This window comes from Lepidochelys olivacea, assembly GCF_965140295.1.
Source record: "Lepidochelys olivacea isolate rLepOli2 genome assembly, chromosome: 2".
In the NCBI taxonomy this organism is placed as follows: domain Eukaryota; kingdom Metazoa; phylum Chordata; order Testudines; family Cheloniidae; genus Lepidochelys; species Lepidochelys olivacea.
In genome coordinates, this window is record NC_140412.1 from 18,300,826 (window position 1) to 18,326,941 (window position 26,116).

Below are 26,116 nucleotides of genomic sequence, written 5' to 3' on the forward strand. Positions count from 1 at the left end.
ATACTGGAGGGGGTACCTGGAAAGAGTTTCGTGTGCATGAAGTGCCGACTGGTAGAGCTGATGGAAGAAAAGATCCAAGGATTGGAGATGCAGGTGGAAAGTCTGGTTGAGTTTACAAGGGGGTTCGAGCAGATTGTGGAGCAAAGACATGAGGCGGCTGAAGGAAAAGTTCATACTTTCAGATGAAAGCAGGACCAAAGAACTCAGAGGGGAGACTGCTGGGTGAAGAAAATGGACAGTGGAAGCACATTATTAAGAGAACGAGGCAGAGGAAAAGATGGGCTAGTGAAGGAGAAATAGAGCTCAAGAACAGGTTTGCAGAGTTGGAAAATGAAGAAGGGGTATCACAGGTGGATGCTGAATGTGGAAGGGCAAGGAAGAAGAGAAGAGTGGCTAGTCCTATAGGAAAAGGGGAAGAGTCAATGGAGACAACACCAAATATGAGCCCCAGGAGGATACAGGATGGTTTGAAGAGGATTACAAGAGAGAATAGGAATGGAAAGGACTTGCAGCCAGCGGGAATGGGATAGACCAGAGAATCGCACCATCACCAGGAAAAGGCAGGTCTACGTGATTGGGGCCTCCTTACTGAGAAGAATAGACAGGCCTGTAACCAGAGCTGATTCAGAGAACAGAAGGATGTGCTGTCTACTGGGTGCTAAGATATGGGATGTGGACCTGAGGCTGAAGAGGATCCTAAAGGGAGCGAGAAAGAATCCATTGATCGTCCTTCGTGTGGGAACAAATGATACCGATAAATTCTCGCTAGAACATATGGGAGACTATGCCAGCCTGGGGAAAATGCTTAAGGAAATTAAGGCTCAGGTGATCTTCAGTGGGATTCTGCCTGTTTCTAGAGAAGGGCAGCAAAGGTGTGACAAGATTATGATGCTCAATAGATGGCTCAGGCAGTGGTGCTGTAAGGAGGGCTTAGGGATGTATGGCCACTGGGAGGCATTCATGTTCTCTTGGGATGAACTCCATCTGAGTAGGGAGGGAAATAGACTTCTAGGATGGAGGCTTGCACAACTGATTAAAAGAGCTTTAAACTAGGAATTTTGGGGAGATGGTTGGGAGATGTCCAAGTAATCTCCACGCCAGATTTTAACATTGAGAGGTAAGAAAATTAAGTAAGAAAGGATATAGCTGGGGGTAGGAGAATGGACAAAAGGAGGAAGGGCAGTGTGGATACCAGTCCAATAGGTCATACTGGTGGTAGAATGTCCATGCCTAATCGGTTGAAGAAAGTGAGTGAGGCGAAACAGCAAAAATTAAGATGTTTGTACACCAATGCGAGGAGCCTAGGTAACAAAATGGAGGAACTAGAGCTACTGGTGCAGGAAGTGAAACCAGATATTATAGGGGTAACAGAAACATGGTGGAATAGTAGTCATGACTGGAGTATGAGTATTGAAGGGTATGTGCTGTTTAGGAAAGACAGAAATAAAGGTAAAGGTGGTGGAGTAGCATTGTACATCAATGATGAGGTAGATTGTAAAGAAATAAGAAGCGATGGAATGGATAAGACAGAGTCTGTCTGGCAAAAATCACATTGGGGAAGAAAGCTACTCGAGCCTCCCCTGGGATAGTGCTTGAGGTGTGCTGTAGACCGCTAGGATCTAATTTGGATATGGATAGAGACCTCTTTAATGTTTTTAATGAAGTAAATACTAATGGGAACTGCGTGATCATGGGAGACTTTAAGTTCCCAGATATAGACTGGAGGTCAAGAGCTAGTAATAATATTAGGGCTCAGATTTTCCTAGATGCGATAGCTGATGGATTCCTTCATCAAGTAGTTGCTGAACCAACAAGGGGGGATGCCATTTTAGATTTGGTTTTGGTGAGTAGTGAGGACCTCACAGAAGAAATGGTTGTAGGGGACAACTTTGGCTTGAGTGATCATGAGCTAATTCAGTTCAAACTGAATGGAAGGATAAACAAAAATAAATCTGCGACTAGGGTTTTTGATTTCAAAAGGGCTAACTTTAAAAATTTAAGGAAATTGGTTAGGGAAGTGGATTGGACTGAAGGACTTATGGATGTAAAGGCGGAGGAGGCCTGGGATTACTTCAAGTCAAAGTTGCAGAATCTATCAGAAGCCTGCATCCCAAGAAAGGGGAAAAATTCATAGGCAGGTTTTGTAGACCAAGCTGGATGAGCAAGCATCTCAGAGAGGTGATTAAGAAAAAGCAGAACGCATACAAGGAGTGGAAGATGGGAGGGATCAGCAAGGAAAGCTACCTTATTGAGGTCAGAACGTGTAGGGGTAAAGTGAGAGAGGCTAAAAGTCCTGTAGAGTTGAACCTTGCAAAGGGAATTAAAACCAATAGTAAAAGGTTCTATAGCCATATAAATAAGAAGGGAAAAAAAGGAAAGAAGAAGTGGGACCGCTGAACACTGAGGATGGAGTGGAGGTTAAGGATAATCTAAGCATGGCCCAATATCTAAACAAATACTTTGCCTCAGTCTTTAATGAGGCTAATGAGGAGCTTAGGGGTAATGGTAGCATGACAAATGGGAATGAGGATATGGAGGTAGATATTATCATATCTGAGGTAGAAGCAAAACTCGAACAGCTTAATGGGACTAAATTGGGGGGCCCAGATAATCTTCATCCGAGAATATTAAAGGAACTGGCACATGAAATTGCAAGCCTATTAGCCAAGAATTTTTAATGAATCTGTAAACTCAGGGGTTGTACCGTATGACTGAAGAATTGCTAACATAGTTCCTATTTTTAAGAAAGGGAAAAAAAATGATCCGGGTAACTACAGACCTGTTAGTTTGATATCTATAGTATTCAAGGTCTTGGAAAAAATTTTGAAGGAGAAAGTAGTTAAGGACATTGAAGTCAATGGTAATTGGGACAAAATACAACATGGCTTTACAAAAGGTAGATCATGTCAAACCAACCTGATCTCCTTCTTTGAGAAAGTAACAGATTTTTTAGACAAAGGAAGCGCAGTGGATCTAATTTACCTTGATTTCAGTAAGGCCTTTGATACCATGCCACATGGGGAGTTATTAGTTAAATTGGAAAAGATGAGGATCAATATGAAAATTGAAAGGTGGATAAGAAACTGGTTAAAGGGGAGATTACAGCGGGTCCTACTGAAAGGTGAACTGTCAGGCTGGAGGGAGGTTACCAGTGGAGTTCCTCAAGGATCGGTTTTGAGACCAATCTTATTTAATCTTTTTATTACTGACTTGGGCACAAAAAGTGGGAATGTGCTAATAAAGTTTACTGATGAGATACCTCAATATTATATATCAGATGTGTACTGCACTATTAACATTTAACTGAAAGCTGCTGTCATTGATCTCAGATTAGGAACCTCACATTATGGTATTCTCTCCCTAGTGAGAATTTAGAGATGGATGTTTTGTAGTGCTCTAAAGGCTTTCTAAAAGTAAAAATGGGAAACATCAAAACTTTTGCAGATATTAGTTTTGCTGAGATGGTGAGCACCGAGGGAAATTTATTTTATTACAGGTGTCAGTTGTTATTTAAGAACATCTTTTATTAACTTGTGTTGTTAAAATGGAGGTCATAAGACTACAGTAAGCTGGCAAATACTGTCTTGTTTTAACCAAGGTATATTTTTTAAAAATTATCCCTGATTGGTGTTGGTTCTGATATACACATTCAAATGCTGCAGTAACTTAGTGGGCATTTCAGGTTTTGGTCACAGTTGACCTTTTTTCTTTAACAGTAGTTTACTAAATTGTTTTATTCACTCACTGTTGCTTCTCATACTAACCACTGTTACACAGGAAATGGAAACTGTTAAAACATTGCAAGACTGGTAGTGGTATTGATTATATGGGTGGAATTGTCAGTAAATTGGGGTTTAATTTCCTTTTTGTCTGGAGGAATCTCCATTCTCGCTTCTCCTTCCAAAGATGGTGAAAATTGGGATTGCCAAAATTTAAAGAGAGAGCTCTTACTCAGGAATCTAAAATAGGAATCCAGCTAACCACCATTAGTTGCATTGCTGGGCAGAAGGAACAGATAGCATGAGAAACCTTTGTAGCTATTTTCCCCCTTCCTTTTCTTCCAACACAATTAAAATAGACAGGGAGGAAGTAAGGGGTGCACCCTCTTACCAGCGGTGCTCAGTTTGCTAACTCGGGTGGATCTTTGGTGGGTCAAGGAGCAATGGAGACACCTCCCTGGGTGAGGAGGGCAAGATCTCAAGTGGGAGCAGTTGGGTCTGTGCTATACACTCCCTTTGCTTCCTCCTCCCGATGGCCTTGTGGGGAGGGAAAGGTGGAGGGTGCCGCTTCTTTCTTGTTCTCGCCCCTCCCTCCAACCTTTCCTCCATTGTGGGGATTGGGGTAGAGGTGGGACTTTCTTACATTGCATCAGGGTATTGGAGCTGGTCCTGCCCACCCTGCTCTCATTGGATAGTGGGTGGTCAATATGGCCAGCTAATTGGCTTCTACCTGCTGAGGCGGGGTGGACAGTTTTCTTCTGCTTGCTCTTGCTGTTGGTGGGTAGCTATTTGGGGTTCTGTTCCAATCCGACCCTTATCTAGTGAGCTGGATTCTATGATGCTGTGGGCTAGGCTGAGGTGAGGTGGGGAGAACATGCTTTGGAATGTTACATGCTGGGAAGGTAGGTTTGTGGCCACAAGAGCCAAAGTGACAAGAAAGGGAACAGAATGTTTTTTTTCTTCCTGTCTGTTTAAAAGGAAAGCCTCCAAACAAAGTGAGGGCAGGTCGCAGCCATAGAAAGCTTGAAATTTCTACAGGTATAATTCAGGGTGGATTTGATTTAAAGGCAGGAAGACTCGATTTAACCATGGATTTTTACGTAAAAGTACATTCTTGTTGGTTGTTATAACCTTAATACATATTCTTCACAACTCAGAGATAGATGTAGGTTTCATTTTTAGAAGGTACACGCAATACATTTTTAAAGTGATTTGTTTTGAAAACTTTTCAGATTAGATTTACAGCTATATCAGAAAATGAATGCTTGTTTAGTTATTTCTGTTACCAAAGGTAATTGAAGCAGATATTTATGAGGTCATTGGGAGGTAAACTATCTCCAATTCAACAGGTTAATCATTAATATTTGGAGGATTGTCTTGCCATGCTATATTAGGAGGAGAACATCACCAGACAGACATTTAAATTGCTTTATTTAACTAAAACAGCAATGTTATATATTCTGGATTTTTTTCTTCAAACATACAATATTTTAACAAAACAAGCATATGAATTTTTGAATTTAAACATTCAAGTTTTTTAAAATCAGGTTTGTTTTTGTTAAAATTGTTTTTAACTAAAGTAGTTAAATGAAATATTAAAAAAACCAACTCCTCCAAATTAAATAGACTATGTCAGTCAGGTCAACATGAGAAACTTAAAATATTGGCTTCTGCAGCTAACTCTGTTGTCTTCACCTTCATTTTCCTATTTGTTCATAATCTGGAAAAGAAAAACAAGCTTTCCTGCTTTTCCAGGACCCAAACGGTTTCTCAGTTTGGAATGAATTCATCCAAAGGAAGAAAGTATTCTTTCTACACCGGCAGAAGAAGCAACTGCTGTTAAAATTGAGATTATCACTTCAACAGTCTCTGAATCCAAGTGCTTAAGTGACTTCCACCAGTTCACTGGTGTGACTTTCTTTAAAACATCATCAGCAAACATATATTTCTTCAGTGGTTCACCCTTAGCTCTGCAGTTTATTATAGTTGTCATTATGGAGGGATGATTGCTGGATGTCCATGTCATAGCCAACTCCTCTTCTTCGGCAGTTACCGAGTATTGAGAATATTTCAAGAAAATGAGCTGGAAATAGTGCTTGTCCCATTTGTTTTTTTAATGCTTGTAATTTAACTCGGTCATTGCATATTTCTCTTTTTAAGATCTTACTCGGTTCTTTCCAAATTTCAACAGTGTCAGCAATAAAACAGCTATTTCCTGCATTTTGTTCAAGGCTACAGAAATAGGCTTCAGGGTAATAGGCTTCAGCATGTGGTCAACATTTCTCTTAAGCCCAATGTTGAGAACTTTGGCTGTGACAGTGTTATCTATTTTTTCATTATTTTGTTCACAAACTGTCATCAGATTAGTTCTTGATATAGAGCTCAAAACAGTCCATACTGAGTTCCATCACACGTCTTGTGGGAGAGTTAGCTTGGTTCCTCCCACTTTTTTCAGAGCAGCTGCTGCAAAATGGTTGTTATGGAAGTATTTTGCAATTTCAACAACGTTAGCCTTTATTTCTGGAAGTCTTTGGCTAGGAGGTGCATCAAATGAGCATTGCAACCGTATGTTATTAGCTTGGGACTCTCTTCACTGTCTTCTAAATAATGTCTTCTCATCTTGACTACATTTGCAGCATTGTCTGTGATCAAGCTGCGTACTAGATACTTGAATTTTTTTTCAGTTTGTTGTAGCTTTTACTGCTACTTCTTGTAAGTATTCTGCTGTGTGTGCATTTCCTGTTGTATTAATTGTTTCTGTAAGGAAGACATTCACTTCTTCTGTTGTCACACAAGCACACTCAACAGGCTCATTGTGAACATTGCTCCACCCATCAAAATTCAGGTTAACAATTTCACCCTCACTGCTCAATTTCTCTTTCATACACTTTATCCAGCAATTTGCCTGCAATGTCTGCTCTGTTGTGTGGACTGTATCCTAGTCTTAATGACTGACCCATGTTAATGAAGTGTGGGTTCTCAATCATACAGAAAGGAGAGTTTGTTGCATAAACAAACCGGGCAATTTTTTCATCAGTTACCTCTTTTTGTAATCTGCTGGTTCTTATCACAAACTGATCTATGGTTGTTTCTGGATGATGGAGATTTTTTTTCTTTTTGCTACAGATCATATACTGTGGCTATGTAACATACATGATGTGACTGAAACACTATTATTGGCAGATAACTCTGAAACTATAGAAAATGACGGTGATCCTGAAGGTGGATAGTCTTCAGAATCCTGTATGTTGAGGATGGGTTCTCCTAAACAAAATAAGTCAATGTAGTTATTTAATTATTATTACTATACTGTTCATTTAGTATTACTCATTGCATTCACTGACACTCAGTACTACTTCAAAGGTGAAATTGTAAAAGGAAGATCTGCCTATTTCAGCTATTTATTTTTTATCACAACTGCATCTAAAATGATAGTACTATAGAGTAACAACTGAATTTTTTTGATCAAACATGAGAATTCAAGAATAGTCCAGAAGGAAGACAGGCAGTCCTTAAGAAAGAAGTATGAAATAAAAAAGTTTACCAACCCGAAGATCCTACATGTTCAGACATGTTCCTTTCATCATCTTCAGCGCAGCTTCCTCCTGAGAAGGAACACTTCTCATGCTGTTGTTTCATTCGGGCAACCAGGCCTTGCATTTCTTTGCTGCACTGTTTGCATTTTGCACACATGCCTGTCTTACCCACAGGTAGAGGAACTTTATTAAAATATTCTGAAACCTGGGTCTCTTTTATGGCCTGCTGCCATTATAGGTTTTCCCTTCTCGTGAGAGAATGGTAGGGTAGATCCAGGGCCGGCTCTAGGATTTTTGCTGCCCCAATCAAAAAAAATTTTGGCCGCCCCTGCTTTTTTTTCATGCCCCCCCCCGGCTCCGCCCCTTCCCAACCCCTTCCCCAAATCCCCGGCCCTGCCTCCTCCCCCGGGCATGCCGTATTCTCCCCCATTGCTTCCTGCAGCTCCCCCCCCACCCTAGCTCACTTCCGCTTCGCTTGCTCCCCTGAACACGCCGCCGACCCGCTTCTCCCCCCTCCCTCTTAGGCGAGGGAGAGGCAGCGCATTCAGGGGAGCAGGCAGAGCGGAGGGGAGCAAGGGTGGGGGGGAGCGCAGGAAGTAACAGGGGCAGGGAGAGGAACCACTCCCTGCCCCAGCTCACCTCCGCTCCACCACTGCCGCCTCCCCCAAGCACGCCGCCGCTCGGCTTCTCCCTTCCTCCCTCCCTCCCTTCCAGGCTTGCTGCGTGAAATAGCTGTTTTGCGCGGCAAGCCTGGGAGGGAGTGGGGACAAGCGGAGTGGTGGTGGCACGCTCAGGGGAGCAGGTGGAGGCAGAGCAGAGGCGAGCTGGGGCGGCAGGGGCACATTTCTAGGGTGGCATGGCTGGCGCAGGAATGCTGCCCCTAGATATGTGCCTCCCCAAGCACCTGCTTGTTTTGCTGGTGCCTAGCGCTGGCCCTGAGTAGATCTCAAATCAATGAAGGCTACACTCAGAAAGACCTCAAGACTTCTGGAATATGCTGCTCAAACAGTTTCACTTTTGTTTCTACTGCCTGTCCTTCCCTGCTCACATTTTTCTCCAGACTTCTTCTCCTTGTCCAGATCTATTCCGCCCCCAACAATCTTTTATTCATTGAACTTTTTGAAACTTTGCACTTTTAGAGAGAGGTAAGGGATTGACTCTGTGTACGCAAATTTGCAGAGGGACAGTAGGATTAAAGTTTGTTATTTATCACCTCTATATATTATTTATTTATTTAAAACATTTTTGCTGTTGTTAAACATGTTATCTCTTGGGAGACAAATCCAGAGTTTGAGAACTGCAAAACTAAGCATCTCTGATGGTATCTTCTAGACTGAGCACTGAGTCCCATTGTGTAGACAGAAAGATTAACCTAAATAATCTATACAGAAGCTCCTGGAACCCATAAGATTGGGTCCCTAATCCATGAACTATTGGAATTCATTTACAAAACTTTTTTTAAACATTACATGAATATAGTTTCTCATACTATAGAATTAGAATTTATAATCCCTATTCCATGATGAGATATCTTTGAGCTATAAGGTATCTTAATTAAAACTATGTTTAGATCAGATTTTTTTGATAAAATGCTTTTTGAGGGGAAAAAAACTATTTTTTTATTATTTAAAAAAAATAATTGATTTTTATCCATCCTGGAATAATTTCTTTTCATTGTTGAATTGCAAAGATGTATAGACCAGGATGTGGGTGGTCAAGCGTAGTAGTTGGAGCAGGAGGCAAGCCTATTGGTTGGGGCAGGAGTTGGTATCCAGCAATAGAAGCTGAGTGTCTTGAGGTGGATTACCTGGAATGAGGCAAGGCTGGGAACAAGCAGGGGCCAAGGGCAAAAGCTTTGAGCAGCTGCAGAATTCCTGCTGCTGGGCTTAAGAGTGGGTCTGCTGACTTTCCTGCCAATCAAGCAGTCTGCTACAGGCCAGCTGTGCTCATTAGGTTGCCCAGAGGTGGAGACTGGCTCATGCCTGACACTGTCTCTGCAACTTTTGATGTGAAAACACTTAAATTATCCTTTAATGCACAGGTAAGGCAGAGACTTACCATATTAGCCCTAGTAGAATTAGCTATTTAAGGGGTAAATTCTTTCTCTCTTTTACCTAGTAGTCCTTTTTTATTAAAAATTACTTTTTCTTGGGGGGGGGGGGAATCTGCCTGACTCCTTTGACTTTGAACTGGGATTTGCATAGGTGGCAGTTGTTGCTAGCCATTTCTTATCTTATCCTCTGCTACTGTCTCAACTTATTTCTAAGTTGAATGTATCTGGCTTCAACTTCTAGTTACTTGTTTTTGCCTAAACTTTCAGTTGGCCAAATATTACACAATTGGGTTTATCATCGTAAGGTACCGGAATACTTTCTGTAACCATCCTGTGAGCAGTAAGGGCCAAACATTGGTATTTAATTAAAGACTCTTTGGGGTCATAATTTAAGTGAATTAAATTGAAAATTATTTCCCTCACGTAGTGGTCCTTCTTGACCATAGTATTTGAATATTGAACTGGCATCAGTAATGTCTTTTTGCTTGACTTTTATTTGTATTTAAACTATAAAGCACCAACTTCCAGGTGTTAGATATAAGGATGGTTTATTGGATGTGAATTTACAAATTTAGTGGATTTTAACCTAAACTTTTACATTTTAATGTGAGCAGTTTTGTTTTCCTTTTTTAGTTTTAGTTAGAAAATTCTAATTTTACGTATATTTTTTTCTTTAACTACATATGGAGGAGACTTAAGAACCTGAGAATATAAGGTGGTTAACAGAGCTAACTCCTTAATCGGACAGCCTCAGTTTCTAAGTGTCTCCCAAAAATTCCCTCATGCAAATTCAAGACCTTTCCTTTTCGGTGAATTTTAAGTAAAACTTAGTAGTACTCACCAACCACATATTTTCAAATCTTTTACCTTCCCTCTAAAATAGGAGTATTTCATTTTTGTTAAAAGTGTAAGGAAAGCAAGATTCGGAAAAGAAAATATGGAATCAAGAAATAGATTCACTATATCTTTTTATGCTTTGTGACAGAGGTTCTCAAACTGTTGTCCATGGACCACCAGTGGTCCACAAGCTCCATTCAGGTGGTCTGTGGATAGTTCCCTTCAAGGTGCATGCCTGGGTGTTTGCACATGAGAGAATGAAGGGCCATCCAGCTAATTAATAGAGCCGTGCAGGGGTGGCTCCACTAATTAGGTGCCTGGACCCTGGAGAAGAGGCACATGTAACGTGAGGTGGTGGTCTTGGGGGGAATAGGGAGTAGGTGGGAGAGAGCAGTGGGATGAGAAGAGGGGGTGTGGGGAATTTGGGATGTGCAGGACTGCGGCGGCCAGAGAAAAAGGTGACTGTCCCCAGTTCCAGGGCTGTGGCTGCTGGGGAGAGACAGCTTTCCTTCCCAGCTTTCCTTCCCAGCCTCAGCTCTATGGCTGCTGTGGTGGGGGAGAGGGCCCCCCCCACTTCCAGCCCCATCTCGGGGGCTGCCATGGTGGGGGAGAGGGAGAGAGACCCCCTTCCTTCCCAGCCCCAGCTCAGGGGCTTCCGTGGTGAGGGGAGAGAGGGCACATCCATCGAATTAGAAAGGTAAGACTGCTGATATTAAAATATGAATTGTGTGCTTTTATTTGTACAACAAAAAAAAGTTAATTATTCAGGTTTTTTTTATATAGCGCTTTTATCCAAAGTGCTTTACAATAGTTAGCTAACAGTAAAAACAACATTTGGAAAGATCCTTTCTTCCCTTTCCCATGAAATCTGCAATTCAGAGGAACACGGACTGTATATTCATCAATGGATCACTTGACATATCCTCATCTTATATCGTGGTGTTCACCTGATGTGATTGTGATAGCCAAGTTGTAGTTTACTTCTGGGGGATTTCTGTGCCAAAAAGAAAAATTCTAAAAAATTTAACATATTTTATTTCTTAAAATAACACAGTATAATCATGCCAGTTCCAGTTACTTTAGTAAATTATTTCAAAATACCGGTCAATTATGTCTGTAACAATAGAGACAACAAAAAAAATTCAGGAAATGTGTTTTGACAAATAGATTCCTTATTAGGCATATTAATACAGAACTTTGAGTAATAATTCATTTAAACTATAATACAGAACCATATTTCCCGCATCCCTCAAACAGTGCAAAGGCTTGAGGGAGTCAGGGGTAATGGAGGGGCTGAGGGAGAGGGAAGTAATTGCTGGGAAGGAGCCTGGAAGTGAACCTGGAGGATTGTTGAGTGTGGGTGGGAGAAGTATGGAACGGGTTTTTTTTTGGGAGGGGGGTGAGGGTGAGGGATTGTTAGGGAGCCTCCCCCATGTGAACCATGGCTGACCCCTAGCCTCTACCATTCAGTCAGGCACATCTGCCCCGTCCCCTTTTTTCCCTGAATCCCCACTTAGCCACCCTCCTTCCCATCCCTATGGGTCCCTGCTCTGTCTCTGTGTATCCCGGCACTCCCACTCAGACACCTCCCGCCCCCATGTGGCCCTGCACCTTTCCATCCCCATGTGTCCCTGAACCCCCACTCCCATTTAGTCCCCGCTCCAGGCTGTCCCCCACACTAGCCCTTCTGAATCCCAGTCTGTGACACGCTCCCCACCCCCCCCCCAGCAGCCCTGTGTGTCCCGTTCCGACTATCCCCTCCCCCCCCATAACCTGTGCCTTCTCACCTGGCAAAATGCTGTGAGGAGGGCAGCCTCTTTTCTCTCCCAAACAACTGCTGACCGTTAGAGGCGCTGAACTGACTGCCTCTGTTCTGGTGCCACAGCAGCCCGTGATGGGAGAAAGGTGTAACTGCAGAGCCTCTTAGGGAGAATGTATTTTCTATGGGGAAAAAATCTGCACATGAACGCTGTGTATTCGCAGTGGCGCAGAATTCCCCCAGGAGTAATAGTTTGATGTTTAAAACTTCACTTTTTGGATGATCTGTCGGTGAAAATGTTCGTAATTGAAATGTCACTCCTCACAGCCCAAACAGTTCAGTAACTGAACCATTAGTAATTCATAATTATCATTGAAACCCATAAACAAAAATTTCTGAGTCTTATTTATTGTAGAAGTTTTAAAACATCTCCTCTAGTAATACTTAGAGTAAAGTGATTAGCAGAAAGCCAGCTTATCATTCTTTTTCAATGTTCTGTTCTAATTTGGCAGCCTCTCAATCTTCAGTTGTCAAAATATCAATTTTCGGATGCCCAGCTACACACCTTTAACTGGCTGAGTGTTTAGTTCTTTTTGAAAATCAGGCCTTAAGATATCCCATGTAGAGCACTCATAATCACTACTCACTTTTGGAAATGTAGTCCTTCATTTTCCTAGCTTACTAAATGTTGTCACTGCTAGTAAGATCCCTTTTTTGTGTGCTTTTTGTGTTTTGAAGAACTTGATTTTGTTTCACTAATTCAGAAAAGTGATTTCTACTAGTCAGCTTCTTAAAACAGGGTTAGTTTGATTCCTTACAATGGCTTGTTAGAGATCATTAAACATCACTAATGCTAGTAAACAACAAAAAGGTATTTTATGATTCTGGCTTTTAAGGAATGATTAGCATAAAGGTCTGACAGATGGATTTCCTGAGTATATGACCACCTCGGCTTAATGCAGTGTAGTTGAAAAAGAACTTTGTGTGGCTCAAAAGCTTGACTGTCTCACCAACAGAAGCTGGTCCAATGAAAGATACTGCCTCGCCCACCTTGTCGCTCTAATATGCAGGCTTAACATAGATGAATTGGTTTGAATGATTAAATTGTGGTGTTTGTAGTGATGACCTTACCAAGACATCTAATGCAGGTGTGTCTGTATGACAGTGGAAGAAGTTGTTTATAAACAAAAGAAAAGCAAATAATCTGTGTACAAACTACGTGTGTTCTCTTGACAGGTTTGCATTTGATTGAGTCAGAGGTTTGCACAAAAGTCTCTGATTTCTGAAAGACTGGACACCATGTGACTGTCCCTTCAACAGGGATCCTTCTAACTTGCAATATGTTAAAAAACAATTCTAGTTAGCCTCTAAGGTGCCACAAGTACTTCTTTTCTTTTTGCGAATACAGACTAACACGGCTGCTACTCTAAAACAATTCTAGTTCAGTGTGCCAAATTACACATCAGCAGTTTTTCCTGAAAACAAACAGCTTTTATGTTATGTTTTATCCAGTCAGGCAAATACTTTGGTCTCAGTGCTGGTCCCATTAGGACAATGTATTTTACCATTGACTTCACTACATTCATAAATTTCAAGGTTAGAAGGGACCTTTTTTATCCTTTAGTCTGACCTCTCTGTATAACACCGGTCATAGAACTTCCCCAAAACAATTCCTAGAGCGTATCTTTTAGAAAAACATCCAATCTTGATTTAAAAATTGCAAGTGATGGAGAACTCTTCAAGCTGGAAAAGGCCTCTGTCTTACTTCTCAAACTTATTAGTTCCTGCATTAGAGGGGAACACTTGATACGGTAATAAAAGCTTTCATTTTTAGCTTTTAATTTCACAAAGATCTCCCCCTAAAATAAAGTATGCTTTAAGAATTTTCATGTGCACAGGTTTGCAAATATTTGAAATTGTGCAGTAAAATATAAACTCTGACTATATTTTTTCAATAAAACTTGGACAAATACATACATTTAACTGATTGAATTGGATTCCTTAGTTTCTCAAGTATTTAAAAAATATCCAACTAACTTATTCCAGTTACTGTTCAATTAAAGCTTTTTAGATGGAAATTAAGCAGCTCCATAATTCAAGAAAGCTTTCCAAAAATCTGTTAGCAAGATGCTATTATCAGAAAGATTGGGTGTGAATTCCAAATAGGGACCTGTTTCCTAAATACTTCCTTCTTATTATTACTAATGCATGTCAAAGGCATTGTATTGTGGGCCTCTCTTTTCAGTACTGTAAAGCATTTTATTTTTAACGATTTTGTATTGACAGCAGTTTTAGCTAATGAAATGTCACAGGAAAATTATGTTAGTTAATACTTCTGCCCAACAACAATTATTGCTGATTTTGCTCTGATAGTTTTTAATTTATTTTATAATATTTATATAAAACACTGAAATTTTATCAAAATCAATTTGGATTAATTTCCCTTATTTTCCTCTATCTTCACTTGTTTGATATCTGTGTCATGGATATGCAGTTTTGTGACTTCTGTGCTTTTAAATTTAGATGGTAATTTTATAACAGCTAGCACAAACTTTGTACTTCATCAGGGCATCTGTTTTGCCTAATCTTATTCCATCATGACAAGGGTATACTTGCTGAGAGACTGGTTGCAGGCTATGAATGTTATTATAGATCAGATCGTAATCAACCCCAGGGTGCCTGGCAAGACCTCTTCCCCCTCTCCCCCCGGCCATACAGCCTCATGCATGCCGTGCCTCTTGCAAGACTCCACCTTCGTTCAGACTGTGTACTCGCCAAACCGACAGTCCGTGAGCACCATAGTAACTGTTCCCCCCAAAATGCCTCCCAGATAAACAGGAATTGCAACATATACTGTTCCAGAGAAGCCCTGGGTCACCCCTCACAGAGCAGTGCACTATTCCTTACGTGGTCAGATCTGAATTATGCCTTTCCTCCACTACCGCTACCACCTAGAGTATTGCACAAGATTAGGCAAAACAGATGGTGAGTTATTCTCATTGCCCCCAGCTGGCACAGGCAGTTTTGGTTCCTGAATCTCCTATGTGTGTTGTCTTGGGCACCAATCATGATTCCTATGTTTCCTGATCTGCTGACTCAGGGGAATGGCAAGATTAGGCATCGCAACCCACAGTTACTTCATTGCAGAGCCTGTTTTTTGGATGCAAAACAGAGCAATCATGTTCTGAAGCTGTGCAGACCATCCTTTCTCATAGTAGGAAGGATTCCACTAGGAAATGTTATCTAGCCAACTGGAGGTGTTTCTCTGTCTAGGCACATAAAAGACTTACTTCTCCAAAAGCCACAGATATTCATCTTGTTCTGGACTATTTTCGTTTCTTGAAGATGGCAGGTTTTTCTGTCAGTTCCTTACTGGTCCACTGGAAGCAATCCGTGCATACCATCTGCCTTCACAGGCAACTCAGTCTTCACACACACTCTGTCTAGCAGATTCTGGATAAGTATAATCAGAACTTTTCCATCTATAAAAAGGCCTGCTCCTCAATGGGAATTGAACCTTGTTCTCTCAGTACTCACTAAGCAACCTTTTGAACCGTTGGCTTCTTGCACCATGTCTTTCCTAGCCATGAAGGTGACATTCCTAGTAGACATCACCTCAGCAGGAGGGCTGGTGAGCTTGGGGTGTTGATGACTGATCCTTCTTACACTATATTTCATAAGGATGAGGTTTCATTAAGTTTACACTCTAAATTCATCCCCAAGGTAGTCTGAGTTTCATCTGAACCATTCTGTCCACTTACCTGTGTTCCCCAAACCTCACACATCCTCAGAGGTTCTGTTCCCTTGATGTTTGGCAAGCCTTAGCCTGTTACCTCCAGAGAATGTAAACAACCAGACATTCCACTAGACTATTTGTTGCCATAGTAGAAAGGTCAGGGTTCAGGCTATATACTGTTGAAATGGATCTCGGGCAGTATTTTTCTCTGCTGTCAGCTGTCTAATCTTCCCCCTTCCTCATGGGACAAGAGCTCTTGCCACAAGAGTGCAAGCAACATCTATGGCATTGCTTCAAGTGGTGCCTCTGCTTGATATTTGTAAGGCAGCTATACTGAGCTCAGTCTACTGATTTGCTAAACACTATGTCTTGGTACAGGACTCCTCTGTTCATGCATCCTATTGGAACTGCAGTCCTCTCAGCTTTGCCATCTACAGCCTCGCACCCTTCTCCTATTTGAGTAATGCTTTTCGGTCACCCTCAGTGGAATAAACATAGGGATCAGCATGATAATTTTTACACGAAAAATTCACTATCCTTTGTGGAAGAACTAAACAAATTGGCCTGAAAATATTCCAGTTACTACTCAATTTACAGTTAGATGTATTAAATCAGTGAGTTTCTTTTGGTTGCAGTGAAGACTGGATGGAGTCACTAAAATCACAGTCAAAAGAGAAGTTGGAAACTGACTTATAAATCCACTTAAGTGAAAGTTAATCAAATAGTTTAATGAAATCCAGAACAGTTGCGTTCACTGCTAATTCAATGTATTCCAAATGCATTCATATTTAATATAATTCATTGTAAAACAGGGGGAGAAAAAAGTCTACTAGGAACTGGACTGAGATCACCAGTTGACTTTATATTGGTCCTTCCTTGAAACCATCTGCTCAGCCTACTTATTCTTTCAGTCCTCAATCCATCAACTGACCACTTTCTCAAATGTCTACTTAAAAAAAAAAACAATCTTTTTTCTTTTTTTTTTTTAAATTAACCTTCTGGACAAATTGCACAATCAAGGCTCTCACCAAGGTTTCCCTTGAATAATTGGAGGGCTAAGCCAATGGGAATTGTGATGAATTGGTATTCTATATTTTTTTGGCTTGTAAATGAGTATCTGCTCATATGTGGCTATATGTCTTACACCAAGCACCCTACAGTAGTTTCTTTGTAGGAAATTATATTTCACTTTACCTAAGCAATTGTTTAATCCAGAGGAAAGGATGGAAGTTTTTATAGTTTGCATTTGACATCCAAGATATCTGAGTACAGGATGTTCACTGTTTCTGATGTAAAACTTTAGAATGAAAATATATGTATTTATTTCAAGGTTGAGGAATTGGAATGAAAGCGAATGTTCTCCATAATTTAGAATTAGCAGAATTTCATACCTTTGTATTTCAGCCTTAACTTTATTATTATTTACACTGACAGAGTGCTTGGCATTATACAGAAGTTTATAGGAGGAAGTAGACTCACTATTGCTTTCAGTTGTTTAAAATAAGATTAGATATCTTTCTGAAAAATATGCTCTAATCCAGTTTCTGAGAGAAGTTGGGTGACGTGTGTGTGCAGGGAGGTGGGAAGAGGGGTGTTTGGGCTGATTGGTAGTGTTCATCCCATCTGATTTGGGAATCTGTGAATCTGTAAATGACCTGCTCATCCTCTTCCTTCATGGTCTTGAACAACATTATCTACATTGTCCTCAACATGCTCATAACACTTATAGCTCTGTATTCTTAAAATGACTATAATTTCCTGCTTCAGGGCTTCAGATGGCAGCCTGAATGGGTCAGGAAAAAATCCTTTTTTCTTGATGCACACTGGTAATCTGGGGGTTTTTTTCTGCCTGTGTTCTGAAGTGCAGAAAATTCCCTGTTTTAGACATTTGGCTGATGCGTCTTGCTCATATGCTCAAGGGCTGACCAGTTGCCAGATTTGGCTTCAGGAAGGAATTTTTCCCCAAGCCAAGTTGGTAGGGCAGGCTTTTTGTTTGTTTTTTTTTCACCTTCCTCTGTGGCATGAGCTGTAGATTGCCTTCTAAAATCATCTGGGCATAGAATCATAGAATATCAGGGTTGGAAGGGACCCCAGAAGGTCATCTAGTCCAACCCCCTGCTCAAAGCAGGACCAATTCCCAGTTAAATCATCCCAGCCAGGGCTTTGTCAAGCCTGACCTTAAAAACCTCTAAGGAAGGAGATTCTACCACCTCCCTAGGTAACGCATTCCAGTGTTTCACCACCCTCTTAGTGAAAAAGTTTTTCCTAATATCCAATCTAAACCTCCATGTCTCACCTAATTTAGTTCCCTGCCATTGGAGGGGTCTCAGGCATTGGTGGTCTCTCCTGTTCTCTGCTTGTGGAACACAACAGTTCAGTCTCTTCAGGACTAAAATGATTGAGTTGAACTGAAGTCACTGGGCTCAATTTAAAGGTATTGGGGTGAAATATGATGACCTGCAATACGCCGGAGGTCAGACTAGATGATCGAGTGGACCTTTCTGATGTGACATTCTATGAAACATGGAGCAGGCAAGGTCTATGTCTAAATAGTATATGGTATAACAATAGTGATTTTGGAGGAATGGTTGTAAACTTGCCACAGTGGACTAAGGAGGACATTCCAGTCAGTGGGACCTGCTCGTCAGCACTCAATCAGGCCACTCTTTAAGGACCTAAAAACAGATGTAGGATCCTGACTTTACACATATCAGTCTAATTAAATTGCTTATATTTTAATAAAGCAGCCCTAAAGTATGAGGCTTTAAAAAGTTAACTCTAATTTTAATTCCAAAAATGGAAAAGAATTTTAAGTTAATGTCCATATTCTTCAGTCCTTGAAAATTTTGCTTTTTGAAAAATCTTGCAGAGGCTCATCAGTTTAATTGTTGCTCCTGTAAATAGTAAACCATCAAGACTAAGTAAGTAGGTACATTTATTCATGTCTGAATATCAGTGATATAGCAGAATTTTCAGAAGGCTTCACAATTCATCTATAATTTTGAGCACTCAATGGTTGATCTTCCAGTAATCTGCCACCCCACTGTCCATCGACCTCGTTTGTTATCCCCTACTATGATGACCCTCTACCATTCCTTCCATAATAACTGTTCCAAGATTATTTCCATCAGTATGCATAATGTGACCAAAGTACATAAATTTGTGTTTGTTGATTTCTGATATCAGGGCTTGCTTCAATCCAATAATATTTCTAACATAGGTATTAGTCTTTTTTTCTGTTCAGGAGATCTGAAAGCATATGATCAATAGTTTATTGTACTCTCTGTATTTTTCAGTGGTGACGTGATTTAACTCTTCTGCCTTTCAGTGTCTCACTACGCTCCTCAGGTGCCCATCCATTTATCCAAAGGCGTTGGTACTTTTTGAGGTTTGCTAAGTTACTTCACCACCACTCAGTACCCAGCATTGGCCAGTTGCAGGTAATCCTGTGTGCTGCCATTACTGCAGCAGCTGCAGTGCCTGACCTGCCCTTGACCAGCAAGGGTATGGAGGGTAATTTAGCACAGAACACTACTGACTTATTATTTATTTATATATTCACTTAATCTTTCTTTTCAGGGTTTTTTCAACTTATATTTAAATCACCAGAACATAAACAATTTGTCTTTATCATTCTAATGCCCACAATCATTTTGAAATTATGGATCTTACCTAAAAGGTTGGAGGGAATGACACATTGACTTTTTTTTGTTGAATACAAACTGTAATTGTATATTGACATTTATAATTTTGTGTGGGACTAAATGTTTCAGCCTTATGAGAATTAATTTTTATTGTATTTCCTTGAGTCATTTTGCAAAGATGGATAAAGAATATTCTGATATCAGAAGTTCAGAAATGGTATATGGTTGTAATATGGTTATTCCCAAATTTAAAAAAAAAATATTCTAAGAAAATGTATCATACACGTTCCCCCTCTTCTTCTACCAAAAAACAGAAGTGCACCTTTGATTCTATTAGGAACAGAATACCAGAGTTACCATATGCTCCTACCTTTTACTTCTGTAATTTGAGAAATTCTTAAGACAGACTGAACAGGCAGCATCAGAGAGTCAACTTTTTATTACCCGTCATCTGAAAAGTAGAGTCTAGTCAGGACTACAATGCTATGATCCTTAGCGGTCACATTTTATGATCATTTGCTCATTCTAACTAGAAGAAATTACAAAAGAAGTGTTTTATATAAATGTTTAGGAGCATGGCATTTGTAAAATTCATAAAAGTAATAAATATACTTTTAAAAAAAACTGTTTAAAAAAAGCAAGTGTTAAATTTCCAAGTCTTTTAAGTTCAAAAAAATGTATCATTACCAAAAAAGATTTGAATCTGTTACCAGTCTTTTTTCCACTAGTATTTCAAAGCTTATTACGAGTTATGGTTGCTACTTATATTCTGAATCAGTACCAGTGAAACCAAGATTTGAGCCATGTTCTCTTAATCATTGTTTACTGACTTTTTGTGGGTGGTGAAGAGACAAGAATTTCACCTCTATCTGCAGGTAGAACAGCCTCTTAGGAGCTCATTATATTTAAAAGACAAACTGAACATTGAATCCAACTGTTGGACTAACAGAATCCAATTGTTGGACTTCACACAAATATATGTATGTTGACATATATAATGAGCTTGTGTTTGCAGGTAAGCTAGCGTCATAGCGAAATGGCCCAGTTCCTGACAGCGCTACTGGTAGAAAATGAAGTGTACAGTACGTGCGTTATTAAAATACATACCATAGAGAAAATAAAATGTATAAAAATTCTGCATCAAGAAAGTAGGGATCATTCCTGTAAGCATAAAATAAAAATAGTGCAAGATGCCTCATGGCCTCTGGAAACTGGACTTTTTACTGTTCTTACTTTAATGTATGTGATGTGGATTATTTCTCCTATTCTTCTAAAGTGAAATAAAATTTTTATTTAGTTATGAAAAAGGCTTTAATTACTTAGGGTACTACTTGCCTTTTTTACAGTCATGGAAATAGCCATTTGTAAAATACTGCTTCTTCTAAGCTTCTGCAGAAGTATGAATTGTTGGTGTGCCTTCAGGGAGATCAGTGCTGCAGGAGGGTTTCACTGAAGTAAACCTTAATTATTAAAATGTCTGCTTTGGCTAGTTTGTCTAGAGTGCTTATATAATATTATTTCAACTGAGTGGGCTTTATGGAACCATATTGTATTATTTTATTACAGAAATGTGATTCTTTTGGAGTAAGTTTAATTGCCCTACCTTTTGATCGTTAATATGAACTCTAATTAAAGTTAATCAGGGTTCTCCAGTAAAATATTTTTTTTGCTACATTAGGGGCTGATGTTAAGCTTGGCTACCCTCGGAATAACTTTACCTAGACAATAGATGGATGAGTACAGAATTCTTGTAGTGACACTTGGGTAATCACAGTTATGCTGCATTCAATAGCTGAGGCAAGGCATTCATAACTTTGTGTAAAATACAAGGCTTGATTGCACAAGGAAAAATCATAGTGACTTTATTTTTGAAGAGCAGAAATAATATGTCCAGTTTAAAATAGATTCTTTTAGGTTTACTTGGTCTTGGTCAGCGAAGGGGGCTGGACTTGAGGTCCCTTCCAGCCCTACATTTCTATGATTCTAACATGTAAATGTATATTACATACACAAGCTGAAACTATTCTCACATTTTGCAGTATTATATTTGTAAACAGTTGTATTTGGTACGTGAGTTGCACTTTCACAGTTTGAAGTGCGCTGATACTCTGGTCTGAAAATAAAATGTACCAGGCAGCCACAGCTGACACTTTGGTTCCTGTGTGAATTTCCCTTTGCTCATCTGTTTCCCCAGCATTTCTTTAATTTAAGCAGAATCCAGCTTGCAAAAGGAACTCTAAATATTTTATGTACATGGTTATGTTCAGACTTTTATGACAGCTAACTTCAAGAAGAAAAAGTGGAAGATGTAGTGGTGTCTGTCTTCCCAAGCCATAATTGTTACATTGGTTTTTTTAATAAATGACTTACCCCAGGTCCTTGCTTGCTTCAGAAGAGACGCCGAGAAGAGATCTGTTTATTTTTTCTCCCCCTAGAATCTTCTTATTTCTGGATGTTAAGCTTCTTTCAAACCTGATGACATATGCTGTTCAGATTCAGGATGGCTATCGGAGCATTGAATCAAAAGAGGCAAAGGAAGCTAATCTGATTTTACACGACAACGTTTGCTCCATAATCTATCTTTGTCCTGTACATTGACATAATTTTGCTATTAAATCGAGTTTGGTCTCTTCAATCTTGCATACTAGTTCAGTTGTTTGAGCTATAGTTCCTCCCATCACAATGGTGGAGGTAGGATACTAAGTCTTTTGATGTCATACCTCTCTTCTAAGAGTCTAGCAACCTCTGTCTCCATTATAGAATAGCCTTGCCCACCTGCACAGATGTGGCCTTTGCAAAATGGAGTCTCAAGCAGTTGTCAGATGAGAATACCACCTGTACTAAAAAGGTTAACCATATCTGAAGATCAAGCTGAATTTTTTCTTTACCTGTTATCTTTCTTCAAAATCTTTTATACCAATCCAGATCCCCCTGCTTTTAAGATTTGGGTGGCTATCTTGCAGTGAATTTGAATACAGACTCTGATACATCCTGATTTCAGCTGTTATTAATGTTATCTGTTACTGGTTAGTGATGAATAGTCAGTCTAATTTTTGTTTGTTACTACTTCCAAATATTAAGATGAAGACCGATTTGGCTGTCTGAGTGTGAGGGCACGACATTAACAAATGTCCTTAAATGCTCTCTTTCTATCTGCTATTTGGGAGGAACCCAATGTCTAGACTGGCACAAGAGACCTCAAAGGACGATCCCAGTAACATTTCCTTAACTTCTCCACCTCTCTAAACATCTTGATAGCCAAATACTGGTGTTTCCTCAGGTTTGTCATTAGAAAGCTTTATTTCTAGTAAAAAATGTTACCATACAGGCGTATCACACCTTTCTCCTCGACAGTATTCAATATTATTGTAGGCATGATGACCTATTAGTGTTGAAATTCTCAGTGGTGCATAATTGGTTGAGATAGTGGCATTGACTGATGGTCAATGAGGAGAGCAGTACTAGCTCTCTTTCCACTTCCTCCTCTCCCCCCCCGCCCCCCCAAAAAGATCATCTTTGGGCAGTGTTTGACAAAAAGCTAAGGAGGAGATTTCAAATTTGGAATCTTTGTTGCTGACGGGATAGCTTCTTATTGGTTAACTGCTTAGTAAATTAGAAGTGCACCTTTTGTGTAATTTATTAATTTTAGGATACCTATTCATTTCAAAGGTGTATCTTCAGAATGTAGGATATTGTTTTCTACTTGGTGCAAGGACTGGGAGAGGTTTCATGATGGCCTGTACATGGATTGAGCATGTTCAGATCTAGCTGCACATTGTATTTTTGAGGTACTGTTATTGGGGTGTTTCACCCTAGAGTTCAGAGTAACAGCCGTGTTAGTCTGTATTCGCAAAAAGAAAAGGAGTACTTGTGGCACCTTAGAAACTAACCAATTTATTTGAGCATAAGCTTTTGTGAGCTACAGCTCACTTCATCGGATGCATACCGTGGAAACTGCAGAAGACATTATATACACAGAGACCATGAAACAATACCTTCTCCCACCCCACTCTCCTGCTGGTAATAGCTTATCTAAAGTGATCACTCTCCTTACAATGTGTATGAAAATCAAGGTGGGCCATTTCCAGCACAAATCCAGGTTTTCTCACCCCCCCCCCCAAACACACATACACAAACTCACTCTCCTGCTGGTAATAGCTTATCCAAAGTGACCACTCTCCCTACAATGTGCATGATATTCCTGGACAATACAGTGCTAATAAACAATGGTCACATAAACACCACCCTATACCGGAAACCTGCTGACCGCTATTCCTACCTACATGCCTCCAGCTTTCACCCTGACCACACCACACGATCCATCGTCTACAGCCAAGCTCTGCGATACAACCGCATTTGCTCCAACCCCTCAGACAGAGACAAACACCTACAAGATCTCTATCAAGCATTCTTACAACTACAGTACCCACCTGCGGAAGTGAAGAAACAGATTGATAGAGCCAGAAGAGTTCTCAGAAGTCACCTACTACAGGACAGGCCTAACAAAGAAAATAACAGAACGCCACTAGCCGTCACCTTCAGCCCCCAACTAAAACCCCTCCAACACATTATTAAGGATCTACAATCTATCCTGAAAGATGACCCAACACTCTCACAAATCTTGGGAGACAGGCCAGTCCTTGCCTACAGACAGCCCCCCAAGCTGAAGCAAATACTCACCAACAACCACATACCACACAACAGAACCACTAACCCAGGAACCTATCCTTGCAACAAAGCCCGTTGCCAATTGTGCCCACATATCTATTCAGGGGACACCATCACAGGGCCTAATAACATCAGCCACGCTATCAGAGGCTCGTTCACCTGCACATCCACCAATGTGATATATGCCATCATGTCAGCAATGCCCCTCTGCCATGTACATTGGTCAAACTGGACAGTCTGTACGCAAAAGAATAAATGGACACAAATCAGATGTCAAGAATTATAACATTCATAAACCAGTCGGAGAACACTTCAGTCTCTCTGGTCACTCAATTACAGACATGAAGGTCGCTATCTTACAACAAAAAACTTCAAATCCAGACTCCAGCGAGAAACTGCTGAATTGGAATTCATTTGCAAATTGGATACTATTAATTTAGGCTTAAATAGAGACTGGGAGTGGCTAAGTCATTATGCAAGGTAACCTATTTCCCCCTGTTTTTTCCTACCCCCCCGCCCCGACGTTCTGGTTAAACTTGGATTTATGCTGGAAATGGCCCACCTTGATTATCATGCACATTGTAGGGAGAGTGGTCACTTTGGATAAGCTATTACCAGCAGGAGAGTGAGTTTGTGTGTGTGGTTTTTGGAAAAATGGGGGGAGGTGAGAAAACCTGGATTTGTGCTGGAAATGGCCCACCTTGATTATCATACACATTGTAAAGAGAGTGGTCACTTTGGATGGGCTATTACCAGCAGGAGAGTGGGGTGGGAGGAGGTATTGTTTCATGGTCTCTGTGTATATAATGTCTTCTGCAGTTTCCACAGTATGCATCCGATGAAGTGAGCTGTAGCTCACGAAAGCTTATGCTCAGATAAATTGGTTAGTCTCTAAGGTGCCACAAGTACGCCTTTTCTTTTCACCTTAGAGTGAGTGCCATATATAAATGTACTGTCTTTGTAATTTAAGAAAATTAACACTTGGAATTGTAATAAGGTATTATGAAAGTTCCTTCTTGTGGCGATAACTGATTTATAGAATAGAGGAATTTTGCCTTGGAAAATTGAAGTATTGTAAGATGTCCATCTGTAACTGTTTGTGGCCATATTCACATATGAATTCAACAGTGGTCATTAGGGATTGAACTCCTATTTTAAGCACTGCATGCACAAGTCATTACAGCTTGAACAAAAGAACTCCTTTGTATGTCAGATGGTGGTAGGCTGTTTAGAACTAGCCACTAGAGGGAGACACAGTTACATCCACTGTTGCCTCCATGACAACTTTGTATCAATTGGAGCTGAATTTCCAAACTTCAATGCCTATCGTTTGCCAGGTAAAAGCCTTTTAGACATACACATCACTGTTTAGGTGCCTAAATCCTAACAGCTTTAACTAAGCCTGAATGATTTAGGTGCCTGACTCTGGTGAACAGTGAGCTGCAATTCTTTTGTTTCACATACCAGGCTCTGCAGCTTTTATCACCCAGTCCAGACTTCTGTGCCTTACTCACCCACCACTTGCCAGAATGCTTTTTTGTGTGTGGAAAGTCAGCATGAAGCTGCTGGTCCAGCTTTTTGGCTAGCTGGTGCAACTCCTCATTGCATACTGGCTTGTCAGGTGCTCTTCAGTGCCTCCACTCATGTCCAGTTGCCTTTAATATTCAATCACCTAAACCATTCTGCTCTTCTGCCTTTTTGAAAATGAACACCTATGAATATCACTGCTGTACCTTGAGTCTGAGCCTCATAGGCCTATTGTTTGTTGTGGTTCTTTAGTATTCTATAAAAGCAAGTCTGTGATTGAGTTTGTGCTTCCACAGAATATACACCTTTAGTCCTAAATTATGGACTAATATGCCTTACAAAATCAGTCTTTAAATCTACGTCAGCTGGTGCTTTGATACTTAGGCCTTGTCACTACGGGAGTAAGTTGACCTAAGTTACGCAACTCCAGCTATGTGAATAATGTAGCTGGAGTGGACATAGCTTAGGTCGACTTACTGTGGTGTGTACAGGAGACATTGTCCCATTGACTTAGCTTATACTTCTCGTTGCGGTGGAGTACCGGAGTTGACGGGAGAGTGATCTGTGGTTGATTTAGTGGGTCTTCACTAGACCCACTAAATCAACCCCCAGTGCATCAGTCGCAGCAGTGTTGATC

The 26,116-nt window shown here is 40.4% G+C and overlaps 1 protein-coding gene across 3 annotated transcripts in view; it reads left to right on the forward strand.

Annotated features, from left to right (window-relative positions):
- Positions 1-26,116, forward strand: part of ASAP1 (ArfGAP with SH3 domain, ankyrin repeat and PH domain 1) — a 368,734-nt gene that overhangs the window by 126,836 nt on the left and 215,782 nt on the right. The gene's annotated exons all lie outside the window — the stretch shown is intronic.